The sequence below is a fragment of the Alligator sinensis genome, unplaced genomic scaffold (genome assembly GCF_000455745.1).
Source record: "Alligator sinensis unplaced genomic scaffold, ASM45574v1 scaffold836_1, whole genome shotgun sequence".
NCBI lineage: Eukaryota > Metazoa > Chordata > Crocodylia > Alligatoridae > Alligator > Alligator sinensis.
In genome coordinates, this window is record NW_005842667.1 from 510,603 (window position 1) to 523,081 (window position 12,479).

General features: G+C 43.2%; 1 long non-coding RNA gene across 1 annotated transcript in view; it reads right to left on the reverse strand.

Annotated features, from left to right (window-relative positions):
• The window catches only part of LOC112551933, an 18,587-nt gene extending 6,880 nt beyond the window's left edge, over window positions 1-11,707 (reverse strand). Inside the window, exon 1 of the long non-coding RNA XR_003096272.1 lies at window positions 11,638-11,707. This is a non-coding gene — a long non-coding RNA (uncharacterized LOC112551933). The remainder of the gene's footprint in view (window positions 1-11,637) is intronic.
• Between the last annotated feature and the right edge of the window lie 772 nt (window positions 11,708-12,479).

Genomic DNA, 12,479 nt, shown 5'->3' on the forward strand with positions numbered 1-12,479 from the left:
GAAACTCCTTAATAATATAAGCGAAAGAATTAACCAACAGCAGGGAGAATAGAGTGTATGAGAACTCATCAAAGTTGTCTACAAAACTGATGGATTGGAACCCTAAGGGGTAGGGCATGAAAGGGATGGTCTAAGGAGCAATGATGAATGAAACAGTGTCTCTTACCATACCGACATATTAGGATCAGAGTTCTTAAAAAAACAGTATTTTAATGTTATCTGTTATCTGAACTGTATTATAAAGTTCAGAGCTTTTTTGTGGTGGTGTGCTATATTAATAAATAAAATAACAGTAATCACGTCTTAGATAAGTGGCAGTAGCAAAAAGGCAACACAATGAAATCTTGGCTTTCTGAATGTCAATTGGAATTTTGCCACTTATTTAAATGGGACAAGGGACTCATACCTGTTTTCTGAAGGGATTCTGAAAACAGAATCCCTGTTAGGTTTCATAAATGAACATCCTGTGGCTGTAAGAAGTTGATTTCTGTTTGATAAAATATTTATCAAATAAGCATCATAAAAGAGTAGAACTTCAGAAATAGTTCCTGTAGACAGAAAGAAAAGATTTTGGAAACCAAAAACCAGGCCAGAATTATTAATCAATAATAATGAAGTCCTCAAGAGAATGGAAAACAAGACTTTTCTTCTAAAGTCCCATTTCTTCTGCCTTCTATAAACTCAAGTTTGAAAAAGGAATGCTTTTACAGCATACTTAAAGTGAATTGTGGTTTACATTTATGGGGCATGAAAATTAATAGACTTTTTATGAGCTGCTTTGCATGCTTAGTCATGGGGATTTTTATATCATTTTATTGAGGAAATAGACACAATTAAGTGGCACTGTGTTAAAATTTAAACACATATTGTCACTAATTGAGGGCAATTATAACATAGCACCTTCTCAGAGCCTGGATCTGGACTTGTGATATAAGTAAAATACTTATTGAATTTAGTGGAAGTTTTATGCATGTAGGTCCCACTCTTATTGCCTTCACTTGTGCTGAATCTCAGTAGCGATGCATAGGGGGTGCACCCCCTGACAGGCAGCACTCCCTGCTTAGGCAATGGGCACAGTGGGCAGGTGGGGGCACCGGTGCCCCCACCCATGAGCACCGGCGAGGGAGTGGGGGCACCAGGTGAAGCGCCTCTGGCACTTCCAGGAGCACCGATCCCAAGACTGGCCATGGGGGAACTCCCCCCCAGTTGCTGGCTGGCCACTTGGGGGGGAGGCACATGCCCCCCTGACTCAGGTGGTACTAGTCACCCATGTTGGGTACAACCTGTATTCTCTGGGTAATCTCAAGAGAACACCAGTTTATCCCAATACCCAAGGTCCAGGTGCTTTGAGAGAGTTGTTAAAGGTTCTTATTCTCCCTCATGATCATAACCAGCATGCAGTCTGTAGAGTAATAACACTCCTCATTTTTTCAAAGTTCTTTCATTATTCAGGTCATGGTACTAGCCAACATTGGGCATATCATATCCACAATTCAGCTGGACTAAGAAAATGTACAGGTTAATCAGCCTGCATCTGCTTCTTTCTCAGACCTGAAGAAGGGCACTTGATGCCCAAAAGCTTGTCTAACAGCTCTGCCAGCTATACAGTTGGTCCACTAAAAGGTATGAGGAAAAAAAATCCTTGCCTCTTAATCACCTCCTAATCAGCACATTCCAGCCAAGAAGCAGTTCTACTATCAGAGGCAGGATTAGAATTGATGGAGTTTCCTATTCCGAGTCAGATGCTCAGCCCATTACATTGTACATTCACATTTCTTCTTGTAGCTTAATCTTTTCCCCAAAAAGAGCTGTGGAGAAGCTCTATGGTCCTGATTCTGCTTTGTCATTTCCCCTACTCTTCCTCTGGAGTCTATCAGTGCTGTGAGGGGACAGAAATGCTTCCTCCTGCAAAGGCTGATCAAGCTGCTTCCTCATCAGCATGAAAAAATAGCTTCATCTTTCTTTTTTCATGTATTGATTTCCTTAATAGCTATGTCTGTCTGTTTGGAGTTTTTGACGGATTATGGTCATTGGAGTGAGTGAGTGAAGTGTCAGTTTTTCAGAGTAACATTTTTATATTCCATTGCAAAAAGTATTAAAAACCATTTTTCTAAGGTGGACATAGATGGAGCATATTAAACAACTTTGTCATTTTAGTGTTTTATTGACTAATATTTTCAAACCGTTTTTATATTCTTGATATCTCTATAAGGAGATCTGAATGAGTTGAGATGAGAGCATGAAATTAGGAAAGATGATGCTAAAGAAAGAATCACAATAGAAATAGCAAAGTGTTTCTAGAGGGTAATTGTGGTGAGACTTACTGAGAATTTATTCAGAGATAACTTGACAGGGATGCCTTTAAATGGTGAACAAACATGAAACATGTCATCATGTATTCTAGACAGATTGTCTACTGATAAGATAGTGTTATCATACCACAACTTCCCCTGACATTGCTTTCAGGAATTTATGACTCTCCCAGCACTCGCACTCTATCACTAAAGATATTAGGTTAAGTAAAACTTGTTCAGAATTGGTTGTTAATTCTCTTATAGGGGTTTTTTTTGCAATGGGAAAGGGAATGATGGCCAATTGTAGCTGTTGTTTTGTTTTTCTCTCTCATAGCAAAAATAGCTCTTTGTAACATTTCACTACTGATTTCCTTAGGAATACCTTTAAAAGCTTGTAATTTTTCTGATGTGTAGTAATAAATTGCCTCCATTCTCTAGTAATGGCAAAAAGTGGTTGACTTAGTCCCTTCTCAGAGAGATACTCAAAAACTGTTTTCCTTGCATCTACTTTTTTTCTAAAAGCATGACTTCTGGTACCATGCTTAAACTCCCCTAATCAGCCCTTCACAGTATTTCTGTCTTGCTTTTACACCATTGTATCATGTATGCTGAGTTTCCCTTCCCTTTTATTCTTGACAGCCTTCTAATCCCAGTAGAGACCCCTTGTTAACTGTCTCCAGCATATAGAAATGCAGCCCTCTGGTGCTCCGACACTAACATATAACCTTCCAGGAATCCCTTTATCCTATTTCTGCATTATCTTGTCAAGTGATTGAAGCAGCATGAATATAAAATGCCCCAAGCATAATTTGTCCAGCTTTAATTTTCATTATACTGCTCCAACTGAAATCCCTCAGACACCTGCCCAGGGGCAACTGCAGCACGGAAGTTCCAGGCAACTTGACTCTGGAGCAATCCTGCCAAAGAGCAGAGAGACAGGAGATCAGAGCTTCGGCAAGGCCACAGCAGTGTATAGATTCCTAAGATCACCCTGGATATTAGGTGTGTGCAGGTTTTGGTTTTGTTTTTATCCAGAGTCAACCTTTCTCTTCTGGTGCATCTCCCTTTCTCACCCCTACCCCCAGTGGAGAATGGAAAGGAGCCCTTCTCCCCAACCCACACTCCAATGCCATTTGGCAGAGTTCACCCACCAGTTTAATAATACGGGGAACAACAACACAAATCCTGATCTTCCCATAGTATTTACCTATGGGTAGATTTTAGGCACCTAACTCCCATTAATGAGATCTAAACACCTTAATGATTTTAAAACACCATCCTTATGGAAGATTTCTATTTATTTCACTGCTAAGATTTGCAGGTGACATTTATTAAGAGAGTTTTTAGGCATCAGTCACTCAAACTTTGCATCATGTAGCAGCCTGAATTGCATGTATGTACCTAACTGCCTTACGTGGCTACATTTTTCCTTACTGTGCATGCTCTATCGAGATTTAGTTGCTCTTTGAAGACACAGACAGGCTGCATTAGCCCCCAGAATTATATTTGGTCAAAAAGGCACACCTAGCAGCTGTTTGTCCAGATCAATGGCAATGGTTGTTTACTAGGTTCACGGTTAAGCCACTTTTCTGAGACCAGGGAAACTCAGGTTCTAGTTTTCTCTTCTCTCTAAGATTTGCACCCAGACCTTTCACAGCAACCTAACTAGTGCACCATAGAATGCCCAACTATACAAGCTGGCTCATTGGGCAGCCAAGGGAATGCAGTCTGAATGGAAAAAGCCAAAAAAGGCCACAGGGAGCCTCTACTCTATAGTTCATGGAGGTGGCTGCTGTTCCAGTAGAGGTGGGGTGAGCCCTTGCTTCTAATGTCATTCATACGTTTTGTATTACAGACTTATTGGGAACACTGCATAAAGCATTCAAGAAAGAGAACAGGCTTCCTCACCTAGTAATCCACTCAGTACAGGACTAGGAAGTCAGAGAGATGTAGGTTTAAATCCTCTCTGAGTGAAAGAAATGTAAATGCAGGACATGCACACCCCTACCTCCAAATTCTCTTCTTGTTCCCCACATCATAGGTTTCTAGTTAGCCACACTTTTGTGACTTAGACACATGTCAGCATTCACAATGGGAGCACAGCCAGTGTGTATTCTTCTGTGCATGTTTAGCCTGTGCCCACACACTTATGCATCCACAGTACACTGGAAACAGAAAAGCCAAAAATGCCACTTGTGGGGCTAGAAAACTGGCATTTAGTTTCACAAAGGGAAGGAGAATTCTGCCCTATGTATCATCACAAGCAAAGTACAATTCCTCTCTGATGCTTGTTGCGTAAGCTAGGACTGTGAACAGCTACATATTAGCTGTCTAGGGGGTGAAATAAATATACTTTACCTCTAAGAAGTCTTTCCTGAGTTCAAAAATATTTGGGTCACATTAATAATCTGGCACCATATTGATAATTTAAGGAAGGGAGACTGTTGGGTACACAACTATATTATTCCAACCCAATACAATGAGCAGTAATAATAGTGTGGCAGGCTGGCCGGTGGGCTCACCAGCAGTCTGGCCTGCTGGCTTGAGTCTGAAAGGCTCAGGCTGATTGGTGGGGTACTTCCCTTCTCCACCAATCAGGAGGAGGCAGGCTTGCCTCGCCCTGACCCATGGGCAAGGTGAAGAAGAGGATCAGAAAGGGAACTAACCCCTCAGATTTTCCCATTGATCCATTTTCAGTCTGAGGGTGGAGCCTCCGGAAAGGATAAAAGCCCGTGTGCGCAGCACATGGGTGGCTTCGACCAGGGATGATGAAGAAGGGCTGCAAAAGAGCTGGTGGAGCTGACCGTTGAGGCAGAGTAGATGCCCTAGAAGCACCCTGAAGACACTTCCACTAAGTGGCAAGCAGCAAGCAGCTGCATCCCAGCCCCACTGTGAAGGGAGCCGAGGCATTGGTGCACAGAAACAGCAGGGGTCCCCACCCCTGTGAGAGGCAGAAGCCCCAAGGTGGATGGAGTGGTGCACAGGACCTGAGCAAGATGAATGGACCCTGCAGATGCATGAGGCAGAACGGGTCCCCATCCCTGCAAGAGGCAGGAGCCCCTCAGTGCACAGAGCAGTGCATGGGGCCAGAGAGGGCTGACAGGCCAGGTAGCTGCACGAGGCAGCTTGAGCCATCCTGCAGCAAGTGGCAGCAGGACAGAGTGATCTTCCCATTGATGTGGGGGGAAGCCCAGCAGCCAATCCAAAGAGAGAGAGATGAGCCAAGCCCACCAGAACTGCTGGGAGTTGTAAATTACCCGGGAAGGGGTTTGCAGTCCAAAGGAGGGGAAGAGATGAGGATTTCCACAGGGGAGGAGGGGCCCTCCCCTTTTAGAGATCAAAGGGAAGCCCCACCAGGCGGGTGGGAGAGAACACCTCTTTGTGGCAGGGGGAGTTAAGGGCCCCATTTGTTAGGGTGGGGTTTTGTGGTCACTGAGCCATTCTAGTCATGTGGCCTAGGGGAGGGTGATAGTGTTTCTTTATGGCACCTGTTCTTTTTCCCTGGTATTATTCCTTTCTTTTAGGGACAACTGCTGTACCATTGTTGTTGTCCTTGATCCTTATATTGTTGGGCCCTTTGCTGTAAACTTGCATACTTTAATGTTGTATTATGAGACGATTATGAACTGCCTTGTTTAACCTGCTAGTGGTTCAGTTGCTTAAGGGCCTGCTAGAGCATCTTTTATTCAATATTTGCTTTCATTGTGTTTGCTATCCTTATGTATTGAATCTTATTAATGTAATTTCACTTATGTATGTGTAAGACTCTTGTTCCATCCCAGCCAGATTTCATCTGCTGACCTATTGTTTAACTTGTGTTTTATTGTCAATTGTTCCCTTGCCTGCGGCCTGGAGGTTTTGCTGCGGGTAGGGACTGTATGCTAACTAGAAGACTACTGAGGGTCAAGGCCTATGCTGATATAGTGCCTTCATCTACCATACCCAGCTGAGATTTCCTTAATAAGAGTTACTGTCTTTTTAAACTTACATCTGTAAATAGTATATATACACATACATATGCATATGTACATGTTTTATAAGCTTGTTGAACACTGCACTGTAAAATTAAACCTGTAAGTAGTTAAACATTATTGGGTGTCCCTGGTCTCTGCTCTACTCTGTAGGGGAGGGAGGTGAGCTGACCTAAAGCTAGGCAGTCACATTCCCACAGCATACTCACACCCTCTAACATCCCTTCAACTGAAGAGGGGCTACCAGCTGCATACCACTCGGGCTACAATAGTTTACTGTCAGTACAAATACCCTGGATTTGGCAGGCCATTCAGACATGGAGCTTCCAGCAACTCATGGGAATTCTCTCTAGAAAGGTGCAGTATTAGGCCCTGTATAGGTATTTTATCTATGTAAATACATGTTTTTCAATGATTCAGTTGGGAAATAGGGGAAGATTGGGACATATCTCAGCATAAAGTTCTGTTTCAAGGAGTAAGGGGATATTTACTATTCAAATTCAGCTGAAAAAGGTACAGATCCCCAAGTAGGAGTTAGATGTTTAAGAACTTTTGAGGACCCAGATCTAAAAAGTTAAGAGAAAATGTATGGAGGGCATACAATTCTTTTAAATTGTCTGCAGCTCACAGTGTAGATTTATGATATAGATATGCATAAGTGTGGAATGAGTTAAGTATTTCAGTGACTTCCTCTTCACTGATATATACAGCATTGATATAGACCTCGCAGGATATTAATAAAAACAAAGTTGTTTTTACACATATAGGAAATTATATAGACCCACCAGAAACAACAGATAATTTTTCATGTTTGTTTGGTACTCAGGCAAGTTGAAGATGAGCACTATAGAAACGAAAAAGCAATAGATAAATCACTCTAGTGGGTTCTTGTACACACCATGAAAGGTTACATTCTTCCTGCTGTTCATGTGTGCAACTACATGACAAATCACTATTCTATGCGTGTCCATCTGTGTGTACATGCTTTGGTCCTGATTTTCCTTTTGCTCACACTAGTGTAAAACAGACTAATTCATGAAGAACAGTGTTATACCTGTGATTCTCAACAAGGGTGCTTTAGTAAGGGTTCCAAAGAGTGCCATGTGATGTTACCACTGTTAGCTGTACAAACACAATTCACAAGACAAACCCAGAGATTTCAAAGATGAAACCATAATATCATAGGAGAAGGGATAAAAAAGTATTTGGGGGGGGGGGGGTTAAGTGCACATGCATGCCCCCCTCCCCTGGTAAGTCTGTGGGGAAAGGGGTGGGGGGAGAAGAAAGGGCCATGGAGGGGGCAGATCAAGGCCCCAGAGGTGCGGGAGGGAGTGGGGCAGGGGCAGGGGCGAATGGGGCCTCGGCCAGGCTGGATGGTGGGACATTGGAGCCCAGGCAGCTTGTCCAGGGACATGTGGGAGAGAGGGGTGTTCCCACCACTGTGTGCACCCTGGCAGAGGCCCAGGGAGCATGTACCCTCTGATCCGTGTGCAGAGTGGAGGCAGCTCCTGCTGTGGGCTGGGCTTTGCTTCCTGCTGCCACTGCCACCCTCTGGATCTGATAATGCCATGTGAATTCCAAGGGGCGTGGAGCAGCCCAGCGGCAGCAGGCAAGTGGTATTGTGCCACTCCTGGGGCAACTGCCATGCAGCACAAAGTGCAATGACATTGGCCTCCACCCTCCGCACAGATCCAGGGGCCATGTGCCCCTGGGCCTCTGCTGGGGAGCACATTATGGCCCCCCCTGCCCCCTCCCCGGACAAGCTGCCTGGGCTCCAATTGTCCTACCACCCAGCCAGACTGGGGCCCCATTCACCCCAGGCCCTGCCCTTGACTGTGCCCCACTCCCTCCCTCACTGTGGGGGCCTTGATCTGCCCCCCCCCCCCCAGCCCCTTCCCCTTCATGGAATAGATTGTGATCCCCATACCAGGCTGCAATCCTGGTGGTGTGCTCACCCCTCCCCACCCCTGCTGCAGCCTCCTGGAGCCCACAGCTCGGCTACCCTGTGGCCCTAACCATTGCCCCCTATTTTGGGGGGGCTGAGCCCTGTTATCCCCAGCCTTTTGCCACCTATGCATAATATTAAAAACCTGACCTGCTGTAGTCAGTTCTCTGCAACACAAGAATTGCTCTGTTATTTTTCCATAGTCCAAAAAATGAGTGAAAACTAAAACCTGCCATTTTCTGAAAGATGTCTCGAGTCTAACAAGGGGTGCCTTGGGCAGGTCTACACATTGCCGTATGGAGACATTGCTATGGCACGTTGCTTTAGTACTTCCTTTTTGAAGTACTAAAGCACGGTGCAATATGGACGGTTACTGTGCTGTGCATGCAGTGCATGGGTAGATTTCACTGCTATGTGAGTGTGGCACTATTGCGATGTAGCTGGCAGTCATGTGTAGATACACATGATCATTACATCGCCATAGTGTACTGTATGGTGACATAGCGCATTGCTACGTCAGTGTAGGGCAACATGTAGATGTGCCTCTTGAGTCTGAAAAGGTTAAGAACCATTGTGTTATACACTGCTACACCTGAATAAGAGCATCTGGGCTTTCTTACTTCTTGCATATCCTGAAATGTGTGTATGTTTAGACATGTAATGTCACCATGACAACAATTCGGGTGTTGGTGGTCAGATATTTTTGTGCATTTACCGTGTTTATTATTTAAATGGTAGCATTAAGTGACCATTAAAAAGTATTTGCCAATAACTGCCAGTCAGTGCGATAAAGCTACCCCAGTTTTACCTTATACTCAGAATGCAGATATGCTATATGCTGATTCTGTTCTTGTGGTATTAGAAAGCACAATGACAAAGACCTAAGCAGAGTATTTGTCTTAAGATTTCACATAATAATTGCTTCAGTCATATACGGATTCCATTTAAATTACACCTGTAATAGCTTTGATTAGAACACCATCATGCTGTCTTCTTCCCAAGGAAAATGCAAGATCAGTACAAAATTAAGAAGATGACTCAAATAGCAAAAAGCATTTTGAGCCTACAAATTCACTTCAAGTTCATGTCATGCCCTATAATATCCCACTTTGCATAACTTTAATTACTGTTTAGTTAAAAAATAGATGCACATTTAAGTTGCACCCCTTTAATAAATACCCAAAGCACTGCACAAACAATGTTTACCTGCAGAGATCAGAAAGAAATTCTTCCTTCTCTTGCGTGTGGTATAGTATTTCCCCAGCATTGCTAGATGAGTAGGAGAGGATGCTGCAATCTTTTTCTAAGCTGATGATGCACATACTAAATATGGTATTTACTTTCCTGTTTTCTGGTTAAATGTTTATTTAATAGATCATTGAATGAATACCATAAAATAGATGGTAGTCAATATTGTTTTTGGAAGCTTAACTGTTGCAGTGGCTTTAACATTTCCTTAATAATCTGCAGGGAATGTACAGTATTTTGCTTTATTGTATAAGCAGTAAATTAGTATATTGTATGTAAGTAGAAGAAGCATCAGGTAATTTAACCATGCAACCAGTCTCATCACAAAATTGAAATTACTCAAGCAACCTTAGAAATTTTCACGATTGCCAGAGAGTCAAGAAAATTCTGTGCTTGTCATCTGGAAAAAATACTTTATGCATACAAAAAAACTGAATACCCAATATTACATTTGGAGAAACACCTCAAATTCTTGCATCAACACACAGCTCTTAATAAGCCTGCTTTGCCATTATTTCATAATTACCTTGAAATTGTTAAGAAATAGACTGGAAAAAAAGTTTATAAGACTATATTGTGGTTATTTCAGCAGCACCTGAGGACACAACTGAAATTGAAGTCCTAGCATGCTAGGTACTACACAAACTTCCAGTTGCCTGGAGTGGCACATAGTTGGCACATCTATATGTGCAATTAATGTGAAGCAATAAACTCCATAGCTTATTGCTCCCAGGTGTTTGAATTTGCACCCAGGACCACAGCACACTGAGCCAGGCTGGAGCAGCCCCGGCTGGCAGGGGGGCTCGGGGGGTCAACCTGGAGGCTGCTCCCCCCACCACCCCAGCACAAAGTGTTGAAGAACGTCTGGTAGAGGCACATGGGTGGCCAATGTGTGGGGCTAGCCAGGGTAGCCCCTGCCCTGAAGCATCCTTGTGCTCCAGCCAGCCAGGGTAGTGTCTACACAAGTGTTGCTATGAAGTAAAAACTCTGCAGCAGGATTGTACTTGTATTTACAAGTACTATCCTGCCACAGAGATAATTAGTTTACTCCAGCCTAATAGGGGTGCCTGTGTAGATACCAAAATATTTACCGTAATTAGTCTATTATGCAGTAAACGTCTTGTGTAGACATGCTTAGTCTAAATAGATATTCTCTTGGAAGCAGAAAAGAAAGACTAATGTCATATTTACCCCCCACAGCAGTGGTTCAAGCGTGCCATACTGCCTCCTCAACAGGAAGCAGCATAACCATGTCTGTATGGTGCCACAGGTGGGCTAATTGGCATGAAGACTATCATTCAAAGCACTTCACAGAGGTGTCTACCCTGCTTCAAGTTTAGGAATTAGCCCCTTTAAACACTGCAACAGGCCTAAAAACACCACTGTCAGGCATATTAAATTCACTGTGTAGGCCTAGTGGGAAATGTTAGATGGCCTATCCATGATCACACAATTGATCAGTGTCAGAACAAAGAATAGAACCATGATCTCTTGTTTCCTAGTTCAGTGTCCCCTCTGGTAGCCTGCTCTGACTTTTCAGTAGTGTCTGAATGTCATGAAGAGAAAGAGCTGACGACGACACAAACCGAAAACCGTCAGGAGCCAGCAAAAGAAAAGAGGGAGCTGCATTTCCAGCACAGCTGCTTGGTGAAGATAAAGCAGCCCCAGAGGGAGAGTAAGGAGACAAGAGATCCGGATTAAAACAAGAAAGGAGGTGCAGTGCGGGGTGAGCTGAGTGGAACAGCAGAGGTGAAAAGAAGCTGGATGTCAGCTGGCTGGGCAAGACAGAGAGCAGTGCCGAGCTGGGAGATACCGGCTGAAGAGTCATTGCCAGGAGCACAATCCAGGAGCCAGCGCGACTTCGGGAAAACAGAGGGCTAGCCGGGAAAAGGTGGCTGAGCCCTACAGTAACAAATAAAACATTTCCTATTTTTTTTATTATTATAACAGGGTTGAGCCAAGCTGGCGCCCCATTAGAAGGACGAAACATAAAGACAGTAAGCCCGACACCGTTTGGTGGGCTTAAAGGGAAAGACACCCTTTTGTTGGACTTATACCCCTTGAGGGAAAAAAGGGGAATTGGGCTCATAGATCTCAAAGGACTGAAGCTCATCTTTGTTTATTTTGCTTGATTTTATGTTTGGGATACTTAAAGAGCGGTATTGAACTTAATATTTACCTTCACTGGAGAAGTCGTCAATCAGTCGCTTGGGGAACAGGCTTGTCACTTCCTTTGTCCCAGGATTTGGTGATACCTAAGAAACCAGAGAAAACAATGTAAAAAGGGAGACAGATACCTAATAAAAGATCCTTATCATAAAGAACACATGCTATGAGTTTCCATCTTTTATGGTCAACAGGATCGTTTTATGAGAAAGTTTGAAACCACAAGGGAATAAATCAGTATCCCATTGTCCAGTGGTGTTTAAGTTTCACCCTCCTGGTATAAACCCTTTAACATCAAGACTTGACAAGCAATATTTGAGATCACCACTAAAACAAACAGGGAATAACCTTGTTATTTGAGATCTAATCAGGTAGACTGTGATTTACATACACCACAAGACTAGACAGAATACAGCACCCTGCATTTTTCTTTTTTTATGTTTAATGTTTTCAACTCAGCATACTTTGACTACAAGTCTGGCTATACACAGGCCAAGAGCAAAGAATGATTTCTGGTGCAATAAATGTTACCAGAAAATCTAATCCAGCCTCTAAACACATCAGGCCATGGCAGGATTTTTAGTAGGTACAATGGAAATTCTAAGCATGATTCCTACTGATTTAGACCCAACTCCTGATCTCGTGTTCAAAGATTGAACAAGGAGGCTTTGCAGTCTGCCAAGTGTAGGAAGGGAAGGATAGAATCCTATTCAATATGCATCATCAGTTGGACTCCAAAGGGACTCTGCTGTCTAATAATGTATTATTGCTCTAGGTTCTGTAACTCAAAAAGGCAATGAATTTCCCAGAAAAAAAAATTATTCATGGCAGATATATTATTAACGGTATCTTTAT